This window comes from Prionailurus bengalensis, chromosome D1, assembly GCF_016509475.1.
Source record: "Prionailurus bengalensis isolate Pbe53 chromosome D1, Fcat_Pben_1.1_paternal_pri, whole genome shotgun sequence".
Classification (NCBI taxonomy): domain Eukaryota; kingdom Metazoa; phylum Chordata; class Mammalia; order Carnivora; family Felidae; genus Prionailurus; species Prionailurus bengalensis.
The window spans coordinates 40,688,758-40,709,846 of NC_057346.1; the positions used below are offsets into that span (position 1 = coordinate 40,688,758).

The 21,089-nt window shown below is 43.7% G+C and overlaps 1 protein-coding gene across 3 annotated transcripts in view; it reads right to left on the reverse strand.

Moving 5' to 3' along the window:
* Nucleotides 1–21,089, reverse strand: part of FAT3 (FAT atypical cadherin 3) — a 669,639-nt gene that overhangs the window by 166,380 nt on the left and 482,170 nt on the right. The gene's annotated exons all lie outside the window — the stretch shown is intronic.

A 21,089-nucleotide genomic window follows, 5' to 3' on the forward strand; every position in this document is an offset into this window, starting at 1 on the left:
AAACCAAAAAACATAATGCTGTACATATAGTTCCATGGGAAGCTGGAGCAACCGGATCCAGGTATATGGTGTTCTGGCAATCTGATTCCATATAAGGATACAGCTCAAAGCATAGAGAAGAACCCAAGGCTAGTATTTCTCAACCATTCCTTTGGGGTATCAGCTTACAAGAGATGCAGAGCAGGACATTCAAACTTAAGAATATTAGAATCACCTGCCATGCAACTGTTCTTTAATAAGCCCCTGGGCATCAAGACTGGATACAGAGAAAGTAATGTTCACTTATAGAAGTTCATTCAGACACAAGTATTTAATGAGCATCTACTATGTTATCCAGGACTAATCCAGAGGCTGTAAGATTCAGTGGAGAACAATATAGACTTGGTTCCAGCCATTACTCAGTTTATACTCTGTAGAGGGTACACATATGAATAATAAAAATAAATTAGAAAAAAAAGATAATTTCAGGGGCTCCTGGGTGGCTCAGTCGGTTAATTAAGCATCTGACTCTTGATTTCGGCTCATGTCATGATTGCACAGCTTGTGAGTTTGAGCCCCGCATAGGGCTCCAAAGTTGGGAGCCTGCTTGGGATTCTCTCTGTCTCTCCCTCTCTCTCTTTCTATCTGCCTCTCCCTGTTTGCATGTGCTTTGTCTCTCTCTTTAAATAAATAAAAATAAGATAAAACAAGATAACTTCAGGTGAGAAGGGCTACGAAGACACCTGCAATAAAGAGTAATAAAGAACTTGATTGCATTTTTCAGTTTGACTGCTGACAGCTTGCAGGCCCCACCACACTGTCTTCCCCTCTAGGCAAGCTGATAAGAAAGCTCAGGTACTCCTACCTTTGGTGTGTGTAAGAAGTTCAAATCCTGTTTGTCTAGCCAGGGCAGAAGACCTCACCCCAGGCCCAACCACCATATAACCCCGAACCAGTCTCCTTTCCCTACTTTCTCAAGCCATTTTTGAACCAGCTTGGCACTTCAACCTTCTGCCTCCAGGCAGCGCATTACTCGAGTAGTAAGCCCTTTCATACTATCTTGGTGCGTGCGTGGCATCGCGAGTTGGCATTCAAACCAAAGTTTGGATGGAAGGTCCATCTTGCCTCAAGGAGTGATCACATCATGAAAATAGGGCAAAGGGAGAAATGGCTCCTCTACTGTATAAGAAGTGAGAGCCAGCGGTCCCAATGGGCCAAGTCCTATTCACCTTCTGTCCCTATCACACAGAGCACAGAACCCATCTATCCTTGGCACTGAAGGAATTATTGTAGAAGTGAACTGAACCCAATTTTAAGTGAAGAACAATATAATAGCTAAGGCACAGGGATAAAAGAAAAAAAAAGTCTGTCATAAAACATTTTGAAAAAAATCTTCCATATATGTTCATACATCATCTCATACATCACTCACATTTTTTATAGTCGTTTTGAACACAGCAGTATCAACTTAGTTCTCTTGTTAGGTGGGTGACAGAGCCATTGCAGATAATTCTGACATTCTAATAACATAATTAGCCCCCCGATCTGTAGGAGGGTGAGTCATCATGAACGTCCTGACAGACTTGTGAGATGGGATAAGACGGCTCACCTTTAGAAGCGCGATGCGTACGCCCACAATTATAGGGATGCATGTTAGCTGAAGTGTGGCATTGGGTTTCCTCATTGGAAGGCAAATAAGTGTATTTGACTATGGATGTTGCTGCTCTGTGTAGTTCTCAAAATGCCCTTCTGCTTTTGCATCCGCTGAGCAAAAATGCTTATTGACTATGCTAGGACTGTGCTAGGTGTGAGGGACAATGAAACAGGCAGGGATTTTGCCTTAAAGAAGAAGGAAACTAATAATAGTTGATATATTCCTATATGCAAGGCATTCTGCTATTCCGTCTACATACACTTTTTACATAGCACTTACCACAAGCCAATGAGGTGGCTGCTATTATCCCTTACTTTACAGCCGAGGATACAGAAACTGTCATAGAATATGAATTTGTTCCAGGTCATTCAGCAAATAGATGGCAGGAATCTTGGTTCAGACCCTGGCCAGCCTGAACTTACACCCAGGCTCTTTCCAATTGATAACAAAGGGCTTCTTCCAGCTATGCAAATGTACCACTGGCTTCTCTTCTCTGTTAGACCACTCCTAGAGTTATAAAAGGGAAACTTCCCTCCCTTCCCTCCCCTCAATGAATCTCTCTTTAGATTCCATCTCTACAGGACTGCGATTCAGTTGGGATGATGGGTTCATCAGACAGAGTGGCTGTGGCGAGTGAATCGTCTCCACCTCAGGGTCAAGTCCCAAGTACACATGCAGTGAAGAAGAAAATTATAACACATGGACCCCAAGTCAAACTCATCTGTGCTAGAAACACTGCAGTTGCCAGAGTGGTCACAGCAGGCAGAGTCAAGAATCTTACAGAAATGAGTAAAGCTAAAATCGTGTAAACTTGCAATAAAAAAGAAGACAATTATAATGCTTACGGAAGTCTTCTTTTTTGCACAAGAGTAGATCAACCCTGAGGTCATATTCTGATGGTGAATGAGAAGCAGCTAAATAAGCAAGTAGCGGCTGGCGTGATGGCACGTCACTTTACTTAAAGGGAGAAGAAACCAGTTGAAGCCAACCACACTTACGGTATCTCTACAGGCCCACAACTAAATACCAGCTTTTGACATCTGTGGAAAACAACTACCCTTGTTCCTCCCTTAAGTCTCCCATCCAGTCCCCAAGCTTTGCCCATGTTCCCATGTCTCTCATCTTACAGATACCCCCTCCTGTGACTGGATAGTATCACCTGTATACACCGGTACCTGTAGTTCCCTTACATCTGGATCTGCCTCCCAGTTGGCTGGTCTGATCCTAGTCTCTTTGTTATTCCAAAGACCTCTTTCACCAGATAAATGACCTTTGTATAGGAGATTTACATCATGTCAACACTCTGCTGAAACACCTTTCATTTCTCTGCACTTCATGTTTCTAGCCCAAATTATAACCTCAGTCTCCCCCGGCCCCCCACTCCTCTCCAGATCTTACTTCCCTTGGCAGTTAGGCTGCTCTATCACAGTCGGCCAAGGGTGCCATGTGCATCTCTCTCTAGGTCTGCACTTGAATCATGCGTGTTCTCTTCTTTTACATTACTCCTCCTCTTATCCAAAGCCCAGGTCAAGTCTCTCGTCTTTCCAGATAAGTCCTCCCTGATACAGCCCACCCTTAACTCTTATTGGACATACAGGTTGTCTCTCACAATTAGGCATGTAATTTTTTTTTTAATTTTTTTTTCAACGTTTATTTATTTTTGGGACAGAGAGAGACAGAGCATGAACGGGGGAGGGGCAGAGAGAGAGGGAGACACAGAATCGGAAACAGGCTCCAGGCTCTGAGCCATCAGCCTGACGCGGGGCTCGAACTCACGGACCGCGAGATCGTGACCTGGCTGAAGTCGGACGCTTAACCGACTGCGCCACCCAGGCGCCCCTAGGCATGTAATTTTATTATGTATTGCCCTACAGTTAATTACTGCTTCACTGTGCTATTCTGGTGTCCCCAACTGCTTTTGGGTAACCTTGAGTGTCATTACTATGTTTTATGTGTTGTAAGTACTCACATGTGTGTGTACATAGGCACACATATGTGTCCATAGTTATTTATTTATTGCATTGACCATGGGCTGTTAAACAAATCTCACACAAAATGTTTGTGTATTTTCACAAATGATAATTTACATAGATTTGTTATCAACTTAGATATTCTCAGAGAATTTTATTATATTTACTGCTAAATTAGATTTCTAAAAAGTAGGCTAGTTGTCCTATGAGCCTCAAATGAGATACAAGAAAAAGTTAAGGATTTTGTCAGGAAACCCTGACAGTTTTCTCTTTTCAAAGAAGCAATAAAATAACCAAGACCAGGGTTTCTAGAACAGTTGGGAATTTCCCCGTATGGATGATTGATTGATTGATTGATTCATTCATTCATTCAACTAAAGAGTTCCAGGATGCCTATTAGATACCAAGTACTGTGTCAGGTATCAAGGACATTATTGGTACCAAAACTATTTGTGGATAGTTTGTATTAAGCCAAAAGGAAATGTAATTTAATTGGAAAAAATAGGTGAAAACTGTCAGATTGTCAAAAGTCTCATAATAGTTGAATTAGGCAAACTTGGTTGTCCTGTTAAAAAATAAACTTATTTCATGGGGTGCCTGGGTGGTGCAGTCGGTTGAGCGTCCGACTTTGGCTCAGGCCATGATCTTGCGGTCTGTGAGTTTGAGCCCCACTTTGGGCTCTGTGCTGACAGCTTGGAGCCTGGAGCCTGCTTTGGATTCTATGTCTCCCTCTCTCTATGCCCCTCTCCCACTCATGCTCTCTCTCTCTCTCTCTCTCTGAAAAATAAATAAACATTAAAAAATTAAAAAAAAAACTCATTCCAGGGGCTCCTGGGTAGTTCAGTTGGTTAAGTGTCTGACTTGATTTTGGCTCATGGTTTGTGGAATTGAGCCCTGTGTTGGGCTCTGTGCTGACAGTGCAGAGCCTGCTTAGGATTCTCTCTCTCTCTCTCTCTCTCTCTCTGCCCCTCCCCTGCTCCTATGTGTGTATACTCTTGCAAAATAAACAAATACACATAAAAAACAAACACACTCATTCTAGTTCCATTTGATTTTGATTTCAACCTCTACCATGGGCACAGCTTGATTGAAGCTGGTCAGAGCTATTAAAAAATTTTTTTTTAACATTTATTTATTTTTGAGAAGAGAGAGACAGAGCATGAGCAGGGGAGGAGAGAGAAAGAGGGAGACACAGAATCTGAAACAGGCTCCAGGCTCTAAGCTGTCAGTACAGAGCCTGACGTGGGGCTCGAACTCACAGACCACAAGATCATGACTTGAGCTGAAGTCAGACGCTCAACCAACTGAGCCACCCAGGCGCCACAGGTCAGAGCTATTTAATGTCAAAGTTATATGTAAATTTTCTCGATTTCTCTTTTCTGTGTGTGTCTGTTGAAGAATTACAATGTGCATGGCTTGGAAGGTAGAGATTGGGAAAGCCAGTACACTGAGCCCCTGAACTGTAGTGTGGGAAGTAAGATTTCTCTGCTTTGTAATGAATCCTTGGACAACTCAATGGCTTTGCTCCAAAACTGTCCTGCTGGAACGGAGGATTATGTCACATGGGTCATTACACTTCCAAGCTTTGAGCCTCAGAATGAGCATTAAATTAAAATTCCCTGCACCTAGTAGGCAGAACATTGTGACACTTAAAAGATGTGAAAGTGCTAAATGAATTCTGAGCAATAATATTATCACCACTGCATATTTATTGAGTTCAACAGGGTGCTAAGTACGGTGCAGACGGATAATACAAGCGGTCTATACAAAAAAGCAACAGCAATACTCTTATAAGAACTCTCTCATTCATCTGCTTCAGGAATAGACAGTGTAACTAGACTTGTTAGAAATAGTCTCCTCTTTTCAAAAGTATCCGCAAGGTCCTCTATGCTTTTGTTTGATTTGAAAGTGGCCGATTTTCTACAGTTACCATTTATGAATGTGGCCAAGTCTCCCAATTTCCAAATTACCATAAGAATGCTGCAGGCACTAAACTGAAGAACTTCATCCCTTTGCAACTGGAAATTACAAATGGAGTTTTCTGAGAAATCTTAAATAAATCAGTTGTAAAATACGATATACATACCAGTATGTTTTTTATTCAAATGGGGAATATGCATTTTCAAAATTAATAATACCGCTTTTTAACTAGCCTTCACTTTCCTGAAAAAAAAATGCATACATTTGAATACCAAAAGAATTTAAATAGTTTAGTCTAAAATTAAAGAGCGTAACTATCCGAAGTTAAAGCATGAAGCAAATTTCCTATCTTTAACGAATCTAGACCCAAATGGAGGAAGAGTCAAAGTCCGATACACCCAATATGTGTGTGCAAGAACCAATATACATGTGGATAAGCTCAAAGAATAACTTTGCATATACAGAAACTAATTGAATTTCAGAATCCTGACTTTCTTTATTTAAATGCCAGCCCATCAGGGTTATAAGAAAAAAAAAATTAAGCACTTTAGAGAAAATGGGTTATAAACTGTCATTGTTGAGTTTAGTGTTCTGACAACTTTGAAAGTAACTACAACGTAATTTCCCAAGTTGGTAGCTAAAATAATGGAACATCTGGATGCCATTGAAATGTATGACAATCAAGGAGAGAACAGAAAAGCAGTGGGAACAATGCTTTTCCTCTGCTTAAATTCTTTGTGGTTTTGAACTCTTGCTTCAAACCTCCGTTGTGGCAGTCAAGGGCAGCACCCTTCTCAAAGATTCACCTTTTATTCCTGATCCTAGGAGTCCATCTCTGGGCCTATTTATCCTGCCCACAGCTGCACTTTTCACTGGCTTGCTTCCTTATCTGCTCTTAGACCCTATTCCTGCACACCTGTGTGAAATAAGCAGCATTCAGCGTCACATGCAAACGGGTCAGAGTGCTGATGTCAACCTCGTATGCTATGTCTGGCCTTTGGAAATGTAGGCATCTCCAGATAATATCATTAATGAAGCAACCGGAGTCCAATGTCCTCTGTCCTTCTGGGGCCAAGTGACACTAGCGTGAATGACATAATGAAGTTGAACTGTACAGACAGAGGAGCAAGCTACATTTGTCTTCCCGGCGGGCAGCCTCATATATGGTCCATCCTCCTACAGTTTTTGGACTAGACTTGCCACTTGTCAGATGTCTAATGTTACATATTAGACTGCTGGAAATGGCCAGACACAGGCCTTATATACCCACTAAAGCTCCTCCTGAATAAGAACTCACTGTAACTGAGTTGAGATTCATTTTCTCCTTCCTCTGTGTAACCACAACAAAGAGGAGGGGCAAGAACATTTTTTTCAATACAATCCAGCCAGTACTTACTGTGAGTCTAATAAGTATAACCTAAGTGTCAGGGGGAAAACAAAAATAGTCATTAAGGACCCTATAATCCACGGTCTCACAACAGATGCATATTCAATAGTTACATATTTATTTACATACTTATCCTAGGAATGGGATATTTCATTGAAGCATATTATTTTTCCTGCCCTTTCTTACCAGCAACCACGTTTTGGGGTTATCTGAACGTGGAGTGTCTCTAAGTACAGAGATGGCTTACTCTTGGCATGCGCACCAGAGTCTTTCCAGAGTCCCTTCTACTGAACAGTTCCAAGTTGGAAGTGATGTGGTACGTGTAAGCAGGCGGCCCTTCTTGCTACTGGGTCTGCGTGCACATCTGATGGGAGTTTGCTTTTCCACGTGGGAAGGCATATGTGCCCTCTCAGAGACATGTCAAGCCTCGGTTACAGTTTGTTTTGGATATTTTCCCTCTTTTTACGGCACAACTTGTCACCAGCAGAGAATGCAGACAGCTATGCCAAATGTGAATGCTGCTTGCGTGCCCCCGTTTGGCAAATGTTTGCCCAGATCTTTAGTTTGGGATGTAAATAGTCCATCCTCTATTAGATGTTTTCCAAGGTACTATTTAATGCTGAAATTTCATGCTTCTGTGGGATTTACTGCACTTTTGTGGAAAGTTGCTTACAGGGTACCATTTTGCTGTCAGTGAGAAAGTATTGTAAGGTAGAACATGCATCTAGAGTAGAAGAGAGGAAAGCAGATCACATGTATGGGCAAGGGGTTCAGATGTCTAAGGTTCCATATTTAGGTTTTGTGATCAGGTTTCTGATATAATTTTCTAAACGACATGGGTTAATAGGCAGTAGTCTTTCTTCAAGTGTTTCAGAGATATTTTTGTAAAAATTGTCTTACATTGTATAATTTTTCCTTCCATAAGTGAATGCTATGAGGTAGAATATCACAACTCTAGCCACGGGAAGGACTTTTGCTCATATTTGTGTGTAGTCTGGTCAAGTGTATGAAAACATCTGTTAAATGATATTAGATCACGTACAGGGTTTTTCTTTTAGCTACTCTATAAGCAGAGGGAGGTAAGCAAATGCTTGTCTGTAAGCAGGCACCAAATCAACTTACAGAAGTATGAACAGGGGAGCTAGGGGCTGGGCTGTACCTATGCAGTCTTCCAGAAAAAGTGATGGGTGGTCCATTTCCTTAAGGTCACTAAAAAGCAACCACAGACTGCTGTTTAATGTGATCTCACACAAGCACAAAAGAAATTAATAATGTCACATGGAATATAGAAAAATGCCCACAAGAGGTGCACCTGAGTGGCTCAGTTAGTTAAGCATGTGACTCTGTATTTTGGCTCAGGTCATGATCTCATGGTTCATGAGTTGAAGCCCCACATCAGGCGCTCTCTCTCTCTCCCTCTCTTTCTCTGCCCCTCCCCTGCTCTCTCTCTGAAAACAAATAAAAAAAGAAAAATGCCCATAGTAAATTGGAAAATGCAAAAGAAAGGTTACAAATAATATGTATAATATTATTTCAATCTTTTTGACAAATTTTCTGCAGTATTGTCTTATATATCCATAAATGCAAAACATGTTCTAAAAGTTCACACCCCAAAATGTAAAAAGTGATCATCACTGCATGGGGAAATTACGAGCGTTAAAATTTTCTTCTGGCTTGTATCTCTCTCTTCCTCTCTCCCTGCCTCTGTGGTTTACAGTGAACATGTATTATGTATTACATGCTTCTAGCACATCATAGTTACATGTTTCTAATCAATGTATAATTAGAAATACCTATATTTTAATAATTCTATTGCAGGCCCTATGTAACTTCTGAAAGAAGAGTTTTAAAAGAGACCCTAATTTTCTTCCTTTCACTGAGCTGTACATACACGTGCTTTAAACCATTGGACACTGAGTTCATTCTTCCTTACATACTGATGTCCTTGTGATATGACAGGAACTTTCAAATAAGTTGCTCCTGGAAGCATCATTTTTGAAGATGGGTAAATGGTTTTGTGCATGTATCAAAGCACACATCATGGGTCTGTCACGGCCTCGCACAGAGAGATTTGTAATTCTTCATCCCAACGTGGCACAAGCATGTCCTGGCTACTGCTGATAGAGACAGAACATCTCCTGTTGTAAAAACGCTACATAAAAACCCCATCATCTTCTCTAGATGAAACCAAATGAGCGCATCTCTAATTCCCGCATTCCACAAGAGCATCTGCTGCAGCCCTGTCCCTCTGCTGGAAAGGCTGTCATGTTGCCCTAAATTTACCTGTAGACCTTCTGACCTCTCTTGCACCTAATGACAGATCTAAGGTCTTCGGATGGTAATGATGGAATATGTAAAGGTGAAACTTCCCCAAACTTATTCTCAAATGGCAAAGAGGCTGTTCCCCACACCGAGAAGAGAAAAACACAGTCATTTATTTGGTAAGCTAAGGGATACCAAAAGTTTTTCTCACCGCATTCAATTGAAAAACAGGACAAGAACAAATTAAGACCCTGTCTATGTGGAGAAAGAGGACATTCTGCTTTTTCAGAACACAGGGCTCGATTGGTCAGAAGGCCCTTGCTCCGTGGGTCCTCGCTGCCTACTTCAGAATGTCTTCATAAAGCTTCTTAAGAGGGCTATTAATGAGAACTCCTACATTTTTAAAAATATTGAACTTTTAAAATTTTATTGGAAAGTAGTATCCTAGAAGTAGGGTGTATCTCAATCACATCGCAGCAAAGTATACATTAACACGGAGCTTAGCCCCACGTCCAATTTTAAGATTTATCAGCGTCTTTAAAAGTGTCCAGTGGCATGCCAGGAATTATAACAGGGTGCCTTATGAAAAATCTATGATCTTCCTTCTGAATTATATATTTACGACCTACTGAGGAGGATAGATTTCAGGGAGGTAAATGTGATTTAGGAACTGCTTTTAGGCTCCAAGCACACCGGGGTTGGCAAGTGGCCCTGGGGTGAGGCCCTTCCCCTTTCCGCATGTCAGCTGGCTCCACAGGAGGCCTGCAAACCTCTCACGGAGGAACACTCTGGGCAGTACCGATCACTGTAACCTGGCAGGCGTGGATTATCCGGGTTGGGGGGTACCTATAGCCTGAAACGGAAGGTTCAACCACCATGCAGACACAGAGTGCCTGTGATGTCCCGGGTATTGTTCTAGGTGATGGGACTACAAAGAGCATTCTCCTCAGCTCTGGCCCTCCAGCCTACCATGGACCTTCGTCAAAGGTAGGGCCAGGCAGGTAGATGATGCAGAATCTCTGGGGAGCTCATCCTGCAGCCTGCTAAGAGAGATGAGGACGGCCTGCAGAAGGGACACAGCTTGAAATGCCTAAGGGCAATAAATCTGGAATTACGGTATCTGTCACCGGGTATTCTCCTGACTACTCTTGACCGGTTTACGATTTCCTCACAGCTGACGTGTTGACATCTGAATAAAGCAGGAAAAAAATCTCAATGTGTGTTTCAACATTAAACACACACTTACTCTCTTAACAATTAAACACAATTTAAAGCCTTAGAAGGATTATAATTCCACAGAAAGCATGGGAGTTAGTGGGAAGACCGGGTGGGCCTAGAGACAGCTAACCAGAGAAATTAGCTATCTGTCCCAAGATAATCTCAAGAATAACTACTTTATGGAGTCCCTGGATTCCAGGAACGCTAGAGCTCTCAGCTTGGGTGCCTTCATTTCCTCTCAGATTCTGACTCAGAAAGCCAGGGAGACTCTCCTTCCTGGAGACGAGAGGCCCAGTGACCTTCTTCACAGCTGGGCCAGACCCACGGTTGACTGCTCATACAGCCTATCTTAGGAGAATGAGCTGTTCCAACTTACTCGGTCCTGATCCAGTTAAACGGATACTGGCACACAGAAGGCTCCGAAACTTTGGGCTCCTCTTCAGAAAAGGAAGGAAGGAGTTAATACTCTTTTACGTGCATACCATGCACCAGGAACTATGCTAGGTACATTTACAGATGCCGTCTCGTTAAAGAACCTTAAGTATATTCAACAACCATGAGAAAATTCAAGATACAAGGCCTTGCATAGTGTAGCACGTGTTCGGGATTCTGCCACAAGAAGACTGTTTCAGGAATCACCAGGAAAAATTTTAAGCTTCTAATCATAAGAGCTACTGTACGTTAAACACTTAACAAGTGCAGTATACATGCAACATGCCAATCCTCACAAAATCCTAGGAAGTTGTTGTTTATTATTTTTAAAGATTTTAAGTTTAGGGGTGCCTGGGTGGCTCAGTCGGTTGGACGTCCGACTTCGGCTCAGGTCATGATCTCATGATCTCACGATTTGTGGATCTGAGCCCCGCATTGGGCTCTGTATTGACAGCTCGGAGCCTGGAGCCTGCTTTGGGTTCTGTGTCTTCCTCTCTCTGGCCCTGCCCTGCTCGTGCTCTGTCTCTCTCTGTCTCTCAAAAATAAATAAAAATGTTAAAAAAATTAAAAAAAAAATTAAGTTTATTTATTTTTGAGGGAGAGAGAGAGCGAGAGCAAGTGAGTGCATGACTCGGGGGAGGGGCAGAGAGAGAGGTAGAGAGACAATCCCAAGTAGGCCCTGCACTGTCAACACAGAGACGGACATAGGTCTTGATTTCATGAACCATGAGATCACGAACTGAGCCAAAATCAAGAACTGGAGGCTTAAACAACTGAGTCACCCAGGTGCCCCTGTTTTATTATTATTATTATTATTATTATTATTAGCATCATCATCATCACCGTCATCCCAATTTTATGGGTGAGGAAACTGAGGCTAGATAAAGAAAGGTGAGTGAGTGGTGAGGTCTGTCTTCAAATCCTATGCTTTAACTGTCTCTATCCACATTTGTAGTACAAAGGGCATTGTTTTATAAGAGATGTTTTAGTTCTAAGTCAGGTTGAATAATTGTAAAATACATACAGTGCTACATCCCTGAAGATGAAATAACCAAATTTATTATAGGTTTTCTCACTTTCAAAGGAACTGATGGTATTTGCCCTAACACATCGACCTATTTTCCTTGGTTCTGACATCCAGGACTGTCCTGACTTATCTTCCTTACAGTGATCTGCATCCTGCTGACAGCCCTCTCCGCATTTTGCTAAAACAACGTTGCCGCACAATAGATGAGATTGGTAGCCCCTGGTTTGTCACAGAAGCAAGTCATTTGGAAGGTCCTGAAACCACAGCTCACTTGAACAAAGCTGTCTGCAGCAAGCAGGAAGCAAGCCAAAGTAGTTTTTCCGTTTTATTAATAGAGGCACTTGAGTTGGAATCTCATGTTCTGAATCTGCCGCCATTATATTTTTATTTTCCCGCAGACAGACTTAATGTGCCCAACTGGGTCATACACATCTGGCGTTAGGCACAAGCTTGGATGATTTCTGAAGGGCCCAAATGAAATCAGACTGGACAGATCATTCTGTAGCTCAGAGAGTGTGCTGCACAAAACAAACTAGGAAAGCAACACAAGGGAAAAAGAGCGAAAAGGAGCTTTGGAAGTACAGGGCAGAGGGTCAATTTATCATCACTGCACTAGGGGGAGAAGTCAGCCCGGGCTTCTGGGATGTGTGATTCACGTGGGGAGTCATCATGATTGTTCCGAGCCGTGCGAGGAAGGGATAAGGATCGGTGTGACACCAGATCTGCAGGGCTAGAGGTTCTCCGCCACCCCTCTTCCCTCACCTACCCCTCCCCTGCCCCCCCTCCTGCCCCCTCCCCTGCCAGGACCCAATCAGTGCTTGCCCAGGAAGGAAGCGGCAGCATAGCATCACACTCAGAAACCATTCACAAGGGAAAACAAAAGCAGAGCCCCAGCTCCCGGTGGCCTGTGGGCCCAGCACAACAAGCCGTGACCCGCCTGGAGCAGTTATCTGCCCGCCAGCACCACCAGCGAGCTGGGAGCAAAAAGCAGGCTCATTTCCATTTCCAGGCAGGACCACTGGATGGACAGACCTTCCCAGGTCCAGGGGAACAGGTTTCATTTACTATTGATCGACCCATTAGTGTTCAGATTTGAGGAGAAACAAAACAAATCCAAGCTTTCAAAACCAGATAAATTAGAAGTGGCTATTTATAGAATCAAGGACTCATTCCAGACCAGTCTCCTAGCATACAAAAGTGACTGCAGATTATTAACTTGGAGGCTAACCAGGGACACAGACAAACGAAGCTAAGAAGGAAAAAACTGCCAGCGGCGGACGAAGCAGGCATGATGCCCTCGCGACTCTGCGTAATCCAAGGAGCCAAAGCAATGCTTCCCTTCCCCGGTTCGGATGAAGACAGGGTGGGAAGGTGGCCCTCCACCGAGATCCTAACCAAGTCCTCACATGCTGTCATTCCCAACCTCAACAGGGTCTCTTCAGACACAGCCCTGGGCTCATTTCTTGTATTTCTATGGGTTCAAAAGGGCACGTTGTGAAAAAAAAATGTGGAGCAAAGGGAGGTTAAGACACAAACTGCATTCTACGATATATGTGAATTATTTACTCTATTGTGAGAGGATTACAAATTATGAGGCAGTAAGAAAAGAAATCCTCCCTTATATCAAATGTTGGAAACCAGGAGCTCATTGCCTTACACGGTGTTAAATAAAATGGAGGTGTCAACTTCCGTACAGGGAGATTTGACACATAAATCTGATTTGGGGGTTTGTCTTTGTTTTGTTTTGTGTTGGGAAAAATCAGAATTTCTGATGAAACCGGGCTTGCCTGCTTCCATTTTGTCACCGGCTGAGCCTCTTCAGAAGGGGCAGGTGAGACCTGGCACGTTTCCCCTCTCCACCCCCACCCGTATACATGCTGTGCCTCTCAATTACCAGTCGTGGGGCTAGCCCGCAATTTCCATGTTGAGCAAACCACCTCTGAGCACTAATATTTGCTTTGAAAAATGTGTGTGTGTCTCATTCAATATGTACTCTTTGGTCGGCTGGGAAAACACATTGATATAAGCGCAATTCACACTTCCGGGAAGATCTCCGGTAAGATAGTTCTTCGGGGCTGGTACCGACCTGGACTGTCCCGCAGGAATTGGAATGGCGACCCTTGCTCCCACCTCAACTGCACGTGTTCCCGCACCAAGTACACGCGCACATGCACCACCACCATCACCATCGCCTTGACCGCCATCACGCCACCATCACCACCGCCCCAGGACCACTACCCCCAGCACACTACCACCCATCAGCATCACTGCCGCCACCAGTACTCCTTATTTAACTGGAGTTGCAGTGCCAAAGGCCACCCCTGACTAGCCTGCTTACACCCTCTTGGGGCATTATTTGAAACATAAGAACGACGGTGGTTTAGCAACATCGAAAGGGACGCGTCTGTTCCTGAGCTAAGAGACAGGATTTCTGGGAAAGATGGGCCAGAAACCCTCACTGCAGACAGTCGAGTAAGCAGGCACTCAGAAAGCTAGGTACCTGAGGGCAGGGAAGCAGGTAGAAACCAATGTATGCTGTGAGGGAGCTTCTGTGAGGAATTTTCACTTGGGGCTGCTTTGTGATCGTAGTTACGGAGTGTGGAACGTGGAGATAACCATAGTTAGGTGAAGGCTTTTTCTTCCTATACTGGGTTTGTAGTTGCCCCAGTGACTCGGTAAATCAAGTAGGCTTGTGAGGGGGCAGTATGTGGAGAAAGGGGCAGGAGTGGGCCAGTAACTGGAGTCTGCCTGCTGTAGTAGGGTGTTCAGGCAGCTGTAACAAAGGACAACAGGCTGAACGGCTTACACAACAGAAATTTATTTTCTCACCGTTCTGGAAGCTAGAGATCTGAGGTCAAGGTGCTGACAGGGCTGGTCTCTTATGAGGCCTCTCTCCTCAGCTTGTAGATGGCTGTCTTCTCCCTGTGTCTTCACATGATTTCCCCTCTGAATGTGCCCATGTCCAAATTTCCTCTCCTGATGAGGACACCAGTCATACTGGATCCTCCCCTAATGACCTCATTTTAAACTAATTTCCTGTTTAAAGACTCCAAATACAGTCACATTCTGAGGTAGCAGGGTTTGGGACTTCAATGTATGACTTTCAACATAGGCAATTCAGCCTGTAACCCTCGGTCTCTTTTTCTGCTGGAGTCCAAGCTGGTGCGCACAGTGCGGGCACAGCATCCTCTCAGGTGGACTTTGTCCTGGGGCTTGGGGCAGTGCCCCGCAGGGACAGCCCCTGTCCAGAGCTCCGCAGGCACCAAGGAGCAGCTGAGGGAGGAGCCAATGGATACCTGAAGAGCAGAAGAGAAAACCTTCTCTTCTCATGCTCATAAAATGCTGATGCCTGAGGGTGGGCTGACCCGACACCTGGGTAAATCTGGTGTGAAACAAGAGTGGGAGGGATGCCTGGGTGGCACAGTCAGTTGAGCGACCGGCTCTTGGTTTCAACTCAGGTCATGGTCTCACAGTTCATGGGTTCGAGCCTCACATCGGGCTCTGCGCTGGCAGCACGGAGCCTGCTTGGATTCCCTCTCTCTCTCTCTCTCTCTCTCTCTCACTCTCTCCTCCCACCCCACTCCCCTCTCTGCCCCTCCCCCACTCACACCATCGCTGTCTCTCTCAAGATAAACAAATAAACTCTAAAAAATAAAACAAGAGTGGGAAAAGATGATTTGATTTGCCACGTTTCAATGTGCTGATGGATGTTTAGGGCCACACTGTTCTACAAAGCGAGGAAGGCATGTACTGGACGCCACCATGAAGTGATTGTTTGATCTTGGGTCTCTCGTCCTTTGTCTCAGTTTCTGCATCTGTAGAATGCGGGCGGGAGAAGTGTCTGGATGATACGAATGGAAAACAGCCCCTTAATTCCAAGCCAGCAGCTCACGAATAATCGGCAGGTTAGACTCTAGTGACCTCGGTGTGAAAGGTGAAGAGAAAATGCTCAGGGGGCAAAACATGCAAGGTCCAGTAACAGAAGCTGTGCCTAGCCCAGTGCCGGGCCCAGAACAAGCATGGGATAAAGCTTGCCAGACAGGAGGAAACCAGTGACTATTCATTACTTTTCGAAGTGGCTACGAGAAGAAACCAAACCTCCCTCCGAGGCCAGTGTGTGCTACAGGTGCTGTGTCCGTGGTTGGACACACCACCTCTTTTGAAGGGCCGCCCGGTACTTCCTGCAAAGTATCATGAAGGAGGCAGAAAGAAGGACCTACTGAGAGAAACTTCCATTTCTCTCATAGGTAAATTACCCAACTGCGGACTGCTTAATGCGTTGAAACAGGCCTGCAATCCTTCACCACCAGAAATGGCCATCATCTCCAGAGCAGAAGCTTGCCAAAGGAAGAAACCTGTAAGGATTTGTAGTCACCGACAAAAAAATCAATCTGCATCCTAAGGCAAGAGGAAATGTTACAAAAACTTAGCAAAGAACATGATTTTTTTTTTCTCAGAAGATACAGCCACAAAAAGGGATGAGAATTTCAAACAGGAAGAAAAAAATGGTCACGTGAGGTGTACCTCACAGAGGACAACGGATGAGTATGCTACAGGGACAGGTACTAAATAATTTACATTCCTATAGATCTAGTGTATCAGTCTGTAATGTGTTTTTTGTTATTAATACCGACTGCACTCTAAAATCTCACCGCCTTCTCTGGGCTACTTCAAGTTATATGCACACACACAACGTAATTTCCCATCCTGTGTCTTTATACTGGTGACTGGGCCTTGTCATCTTTTTTGATTTGCAAATAAAATACGCTCTCTGTTCTCTTTGGAAGACTTTTATCAGAACCATCCAGCCCTGAACAGAGAAGCATTTTAAGATCAAAAGGGAGGAAAATAATACTCTTTTAGCAAGCAAGATAAAGATTCACACATAATTAAGCCGGGACTATAGGATTATTTAAGTGGATATATCTTTTAAGAATAATTGAACTGTGAGAAGCTATTCAAAATACTGGGGCCAGGACTGAAAAAGAAAGGGAATTGACAAGGTGTTTGTTGAGGACTAGGCGAGAAGGGAGGGGATGGGAAAGAGGGAGGGACAGACAATGGTTCAGCAGTGTCTATGCGTGCCAGGCCCTCTGTGTAGTTCATCGGAAGAAGTAGGGATCATTGACCCCCGCTTTACAGATAAGGAAACGGGGGATCAAAGTTAACTTGGTAAGGCAGACGGGAAGACACAGCGTGTTCCATTGTTTCTGTCTCCAAGCCCATGGACGTCATCGTGTGCTAAACTGCTGTCCATCACCTCATGTAGGGTGAAACAAAGGCCTCTTAGAGTAATCATCATTCATTCATAGGGCATTTATTGAGTGCTGCCTGTTTCCCAGGTGCTAGACCAGATACTCTGAATACAGAGAGAAGTAAGTAAGGTACTTGGGACTGACAATTATGGACCAATTGCTTTCTGACAGTCAGCATCCTGAGCCTTTCCACCCGACATTTATTAACTCTTCATACCAAGAAGAGTTAGGGACTAACACACACCTGTGTTAGGGACTATTATCCCCCCTTTGCTCGTGAGGAGAAGGTGTCTAAGCCTTGTGAGCAGTCCCAAACTATAATCTCAGGCCTGCCTGAATTTAACATCTCTGCTCTCCCACACTACATCTATTCACCATCTTGGTAAATCAAATGTCACGCCCACAAAGGGCTTAAACCTAGTAGGTCATATACATAAATGATTATAACGTAAGAGAAATTAGTACATTTATTCCTTTTTGCAGCTGCCTTCTCTAATAATGAGGTAATCAGGGCTAAAGTCATAACCACTAAGCTAAAACATTAATTCACCGTTTAGTTTATGCATCCATTATCAACTTTCTGCACCTATTTGCTGGAATTAGCCTTCTACCTCTGTTACAATCATAAAAGGCTATGAAGGAATGTATATTCCTTTGAACAAGTGGGGTAAAAAATTCCATATTTTATGGTCAGGAGAGAAGATCACTCCAATGTTTACACATAACAGACCTGAAATTAGGCAAGATCTAATGTGGAGAATTCACCAAAGAAGAGGAAGCTGCACTTGTGAATCTTTCTACCGTTCTTTGCTGGTCTTGTTTCTTTAGCAAATCCCTTGGATTCTGATCATGGCAACTGTCCTCTTATAGTCAGAGATGTAAGATGAATGCTTACAGGCTCAAAAAACCCTTACAGCCTATAGATGGCCAAGCTAAAATCTTAAATCAATGTACAGGCAGAGTACCAGCAGTATCCAATTAAAGTCCCTTCTATCATGGGGAATGCAAACTAGAAACAGATCACTAATGTCCTCCTGGTTACCTATTCAAAAGTGTACCTGCCAGGTCGGCCTCTAAATGGGTCCTTTTCAGGAAGAGTCAATTTTATTTTATTGGGAAGGAGAGATATGAAATAGAGCCAGAAGGTTAATATGAGTTTAAGAGGAGCATAGGGTTATCTTGGCAATTAAAGGCTCTCCAGGAGGTTAATTACCCACACCCAGCACTTACAACTCACACAATGGATCAGCAGTTACAAAAATCTGTGTACAGCAGAGAACTCGATTCTGCACTCTGAATGATGTTATTTTACTCAGTTTTTGGAGGACTGAGTTAAAGCAATATCTTTTCCATGATCCATTCAGAAAAAGAAATGAATGTCACTGAAACCTTCACAGCAAAGTAATATAAAAAATACTGTGACCAAGAATTGTACAATTTAGAAAGCGAGAGCAGGAGAGTGTGCATGAGAGAGAGAGAGAGAGAGAGAGAGAGAGACGGAGAGAGAGGAAGACAGATTATCTAGTGTTTGAAAACCTCAGCGGGAGGGGTGACTAAAAGAAAAGGCACAAATGATGAGGATCCTGGGTGATGGGCAGAGAAATGGTGGGTGCTTGAGGGCAAGTTGAAATGGTTCAGCTGACCTACAGTTTTCAAATCTCCACCCTGAAACTTCAGACAAGCCAGTTTGCTGCTTTGAGCCACTGCCTTCACCCTGGTTGAAATAAATTTCTGGGCCCAAGATGGAACCACTATTGTTCGAGGTGCCACATCAGCAAACTGAAATTTAGATAACTTGTGTGCCCCCTGTAAATGCTTTGCATGACCAGAATCCAAGTATATCCAGTCACTCGATCCCCAAAAGCCTAGCCAATGCTGGGCTCTCTCCTTACTTCTTTGTTCTTTCTCATCCCAAACAACGTTGGCCAGGTGGCCCCTGCCAGTCAGTTATTTTTAAATTTTCTCTTCCTTGTTCTTTATCCTTCACTTTGTAAAAGCTTTCTGCCTTCCACCCCATTTTGCAGTTACCTGAGTGGAGACAGTCTGCTTTGAGAGGTGTCAAAGTTTGTTTCTACGTTTGTTTCCGTCTTCTCTAGTTATTTTTTAATAACCTTCATCCAAACACATCATCATCTCTCACGTGGATCCCTCCAGAAGCACCCCCAGAACCTCCCTGCTACTTGTGCCCTGCCCCAGCCCATCTCTGTTCAGCTGAGTAGGTATGCGGGCAAGCATATCTTATTACTCCCAGCTAATGTGTTTCCACTGTGCTCAGGAAAAGATGCATAATCCTTCCTACAGCCCTGTTTGCTTTCTGCAACTTCCATTTCCTATCACCTTTACCCACCTCCATCTTTAAACTCTTGATCACACCGGCCTAGGTGTTCATACTGGCCTTGAACAGAATCTTGGCTTCCTGTCATTAAATGTCACCCACTCAAGAGGCTCTCCTAACCAGACGTTGCCTCCCACTCCCACTTTCAGGCACTACCATGGGACCTTCCTTGAGTGGCCTCAGAAAGCTTGTATTTGGAGTTATAGCCTTTATTCATTTATTATGTGCCCCCTGTCCCTTCCTGTTTACTCTGTATCCCCAGCACATAGGGCAGACCCTGAGACCTGGGCCAAATCAAGTAGCTATGGTCTGGGGTTCCTTTCTGCACGTCTGCTGCCTGGGAGCTACTATCCTGGAGTGTAGAGATGAAACAGAATGTTCAGGAGGTTTAGGTGTCATGACACCATACGATAATAACTAAAACCACAATGGTTACAGCTCCACTTTACTGAGCACCTTCTTAGCGCAGATACCAGATGGGATGCTATCCGCCTATTTTCCCCAACGACCCTAAGAGGTTGCCAACTGCTATGCTGCACTGCCTCCCTAGGATGATTAATACCAGGTACTGAGAAATGATGTTCCGGATCCATCTGTGTTAATCTAAAGAACTAAAATGTTTGGTCAGTATTTACGTAGGTCTGTAAAGGATGCACAACTGTTAAGGATTCTTCTGGGAAGTAAATTCAGATGCCTGGAGAGCACTTTTCCCTCCTGTCACACTCTGCACCACATCTTCCTGAAGACACCGCCTTTCCAGGGACAAGGCAGCAAGTGACCTCGGGCAGAGGCTCCAGCTAATGAGACGCCCTCCTTTTCCCTGCTGGGAGGTAATGGGTTCAACTGTCTGAGAACACAACCTCCCCAGGAGTCCTAGATTCTGTTGCAAAGAAAAGGAGCGCATAAATACAACATAAGGTGTTATTATTTTGGCAAATGTTCTCTAAGTCTGGACCAGAAATGAACCGCAGCCCAGCGGTATGATTTTGAAAAAAGAATTATAATAATTATTTTTTGGCAGCCCGGAGTCTTTCATCTTTATGAGATGATGGCAATGTTTTAAAAGGATTATCACAGTGCTGATGATCATCATAATAATCCTTTATTATGTGTAATGCTTTAAGATAAAAGTACTTTGGCATAAAACATAAGGACTGATCCCACTAGCGATCCTTTGAGGTATACGGAACAGTAATTGTCACACTTCACAGTAGGGGAAACTGAGGTCCAGCACAATTAAACAGTTTTTATCCATTCAAGCTAATCATGATCATGGCAAGGCAGTTCCAGCATCCACAGGCACCGATTCTTAGTCCAGTACTTGCTGAATAAATCATTGCTGGTTAACTGATTTAAAGGAAAACAACAGGAGACAAAGGTGTGTGTGTGTGTGTGTGTGTGTGTGTGTGTGTGTGTGTGCGCGCGTGCGCGTGTGTGTAGGATCTGTGGACTCCAGTAAATGATTCTTAGGGACTAACAGATCATTTCAGAAGCACAGATTTGTGCTAAAACCTTAACAAACCCCTAACTTCCAAGCATTGTCATCCACTCTGTACCAGACCATCACACCTAAATCACAGTGCCACACACTACCCAGACTTCAAGCTTCCCAATAAAAATACTCGATACGTATAGAAAGACTGTTCCATG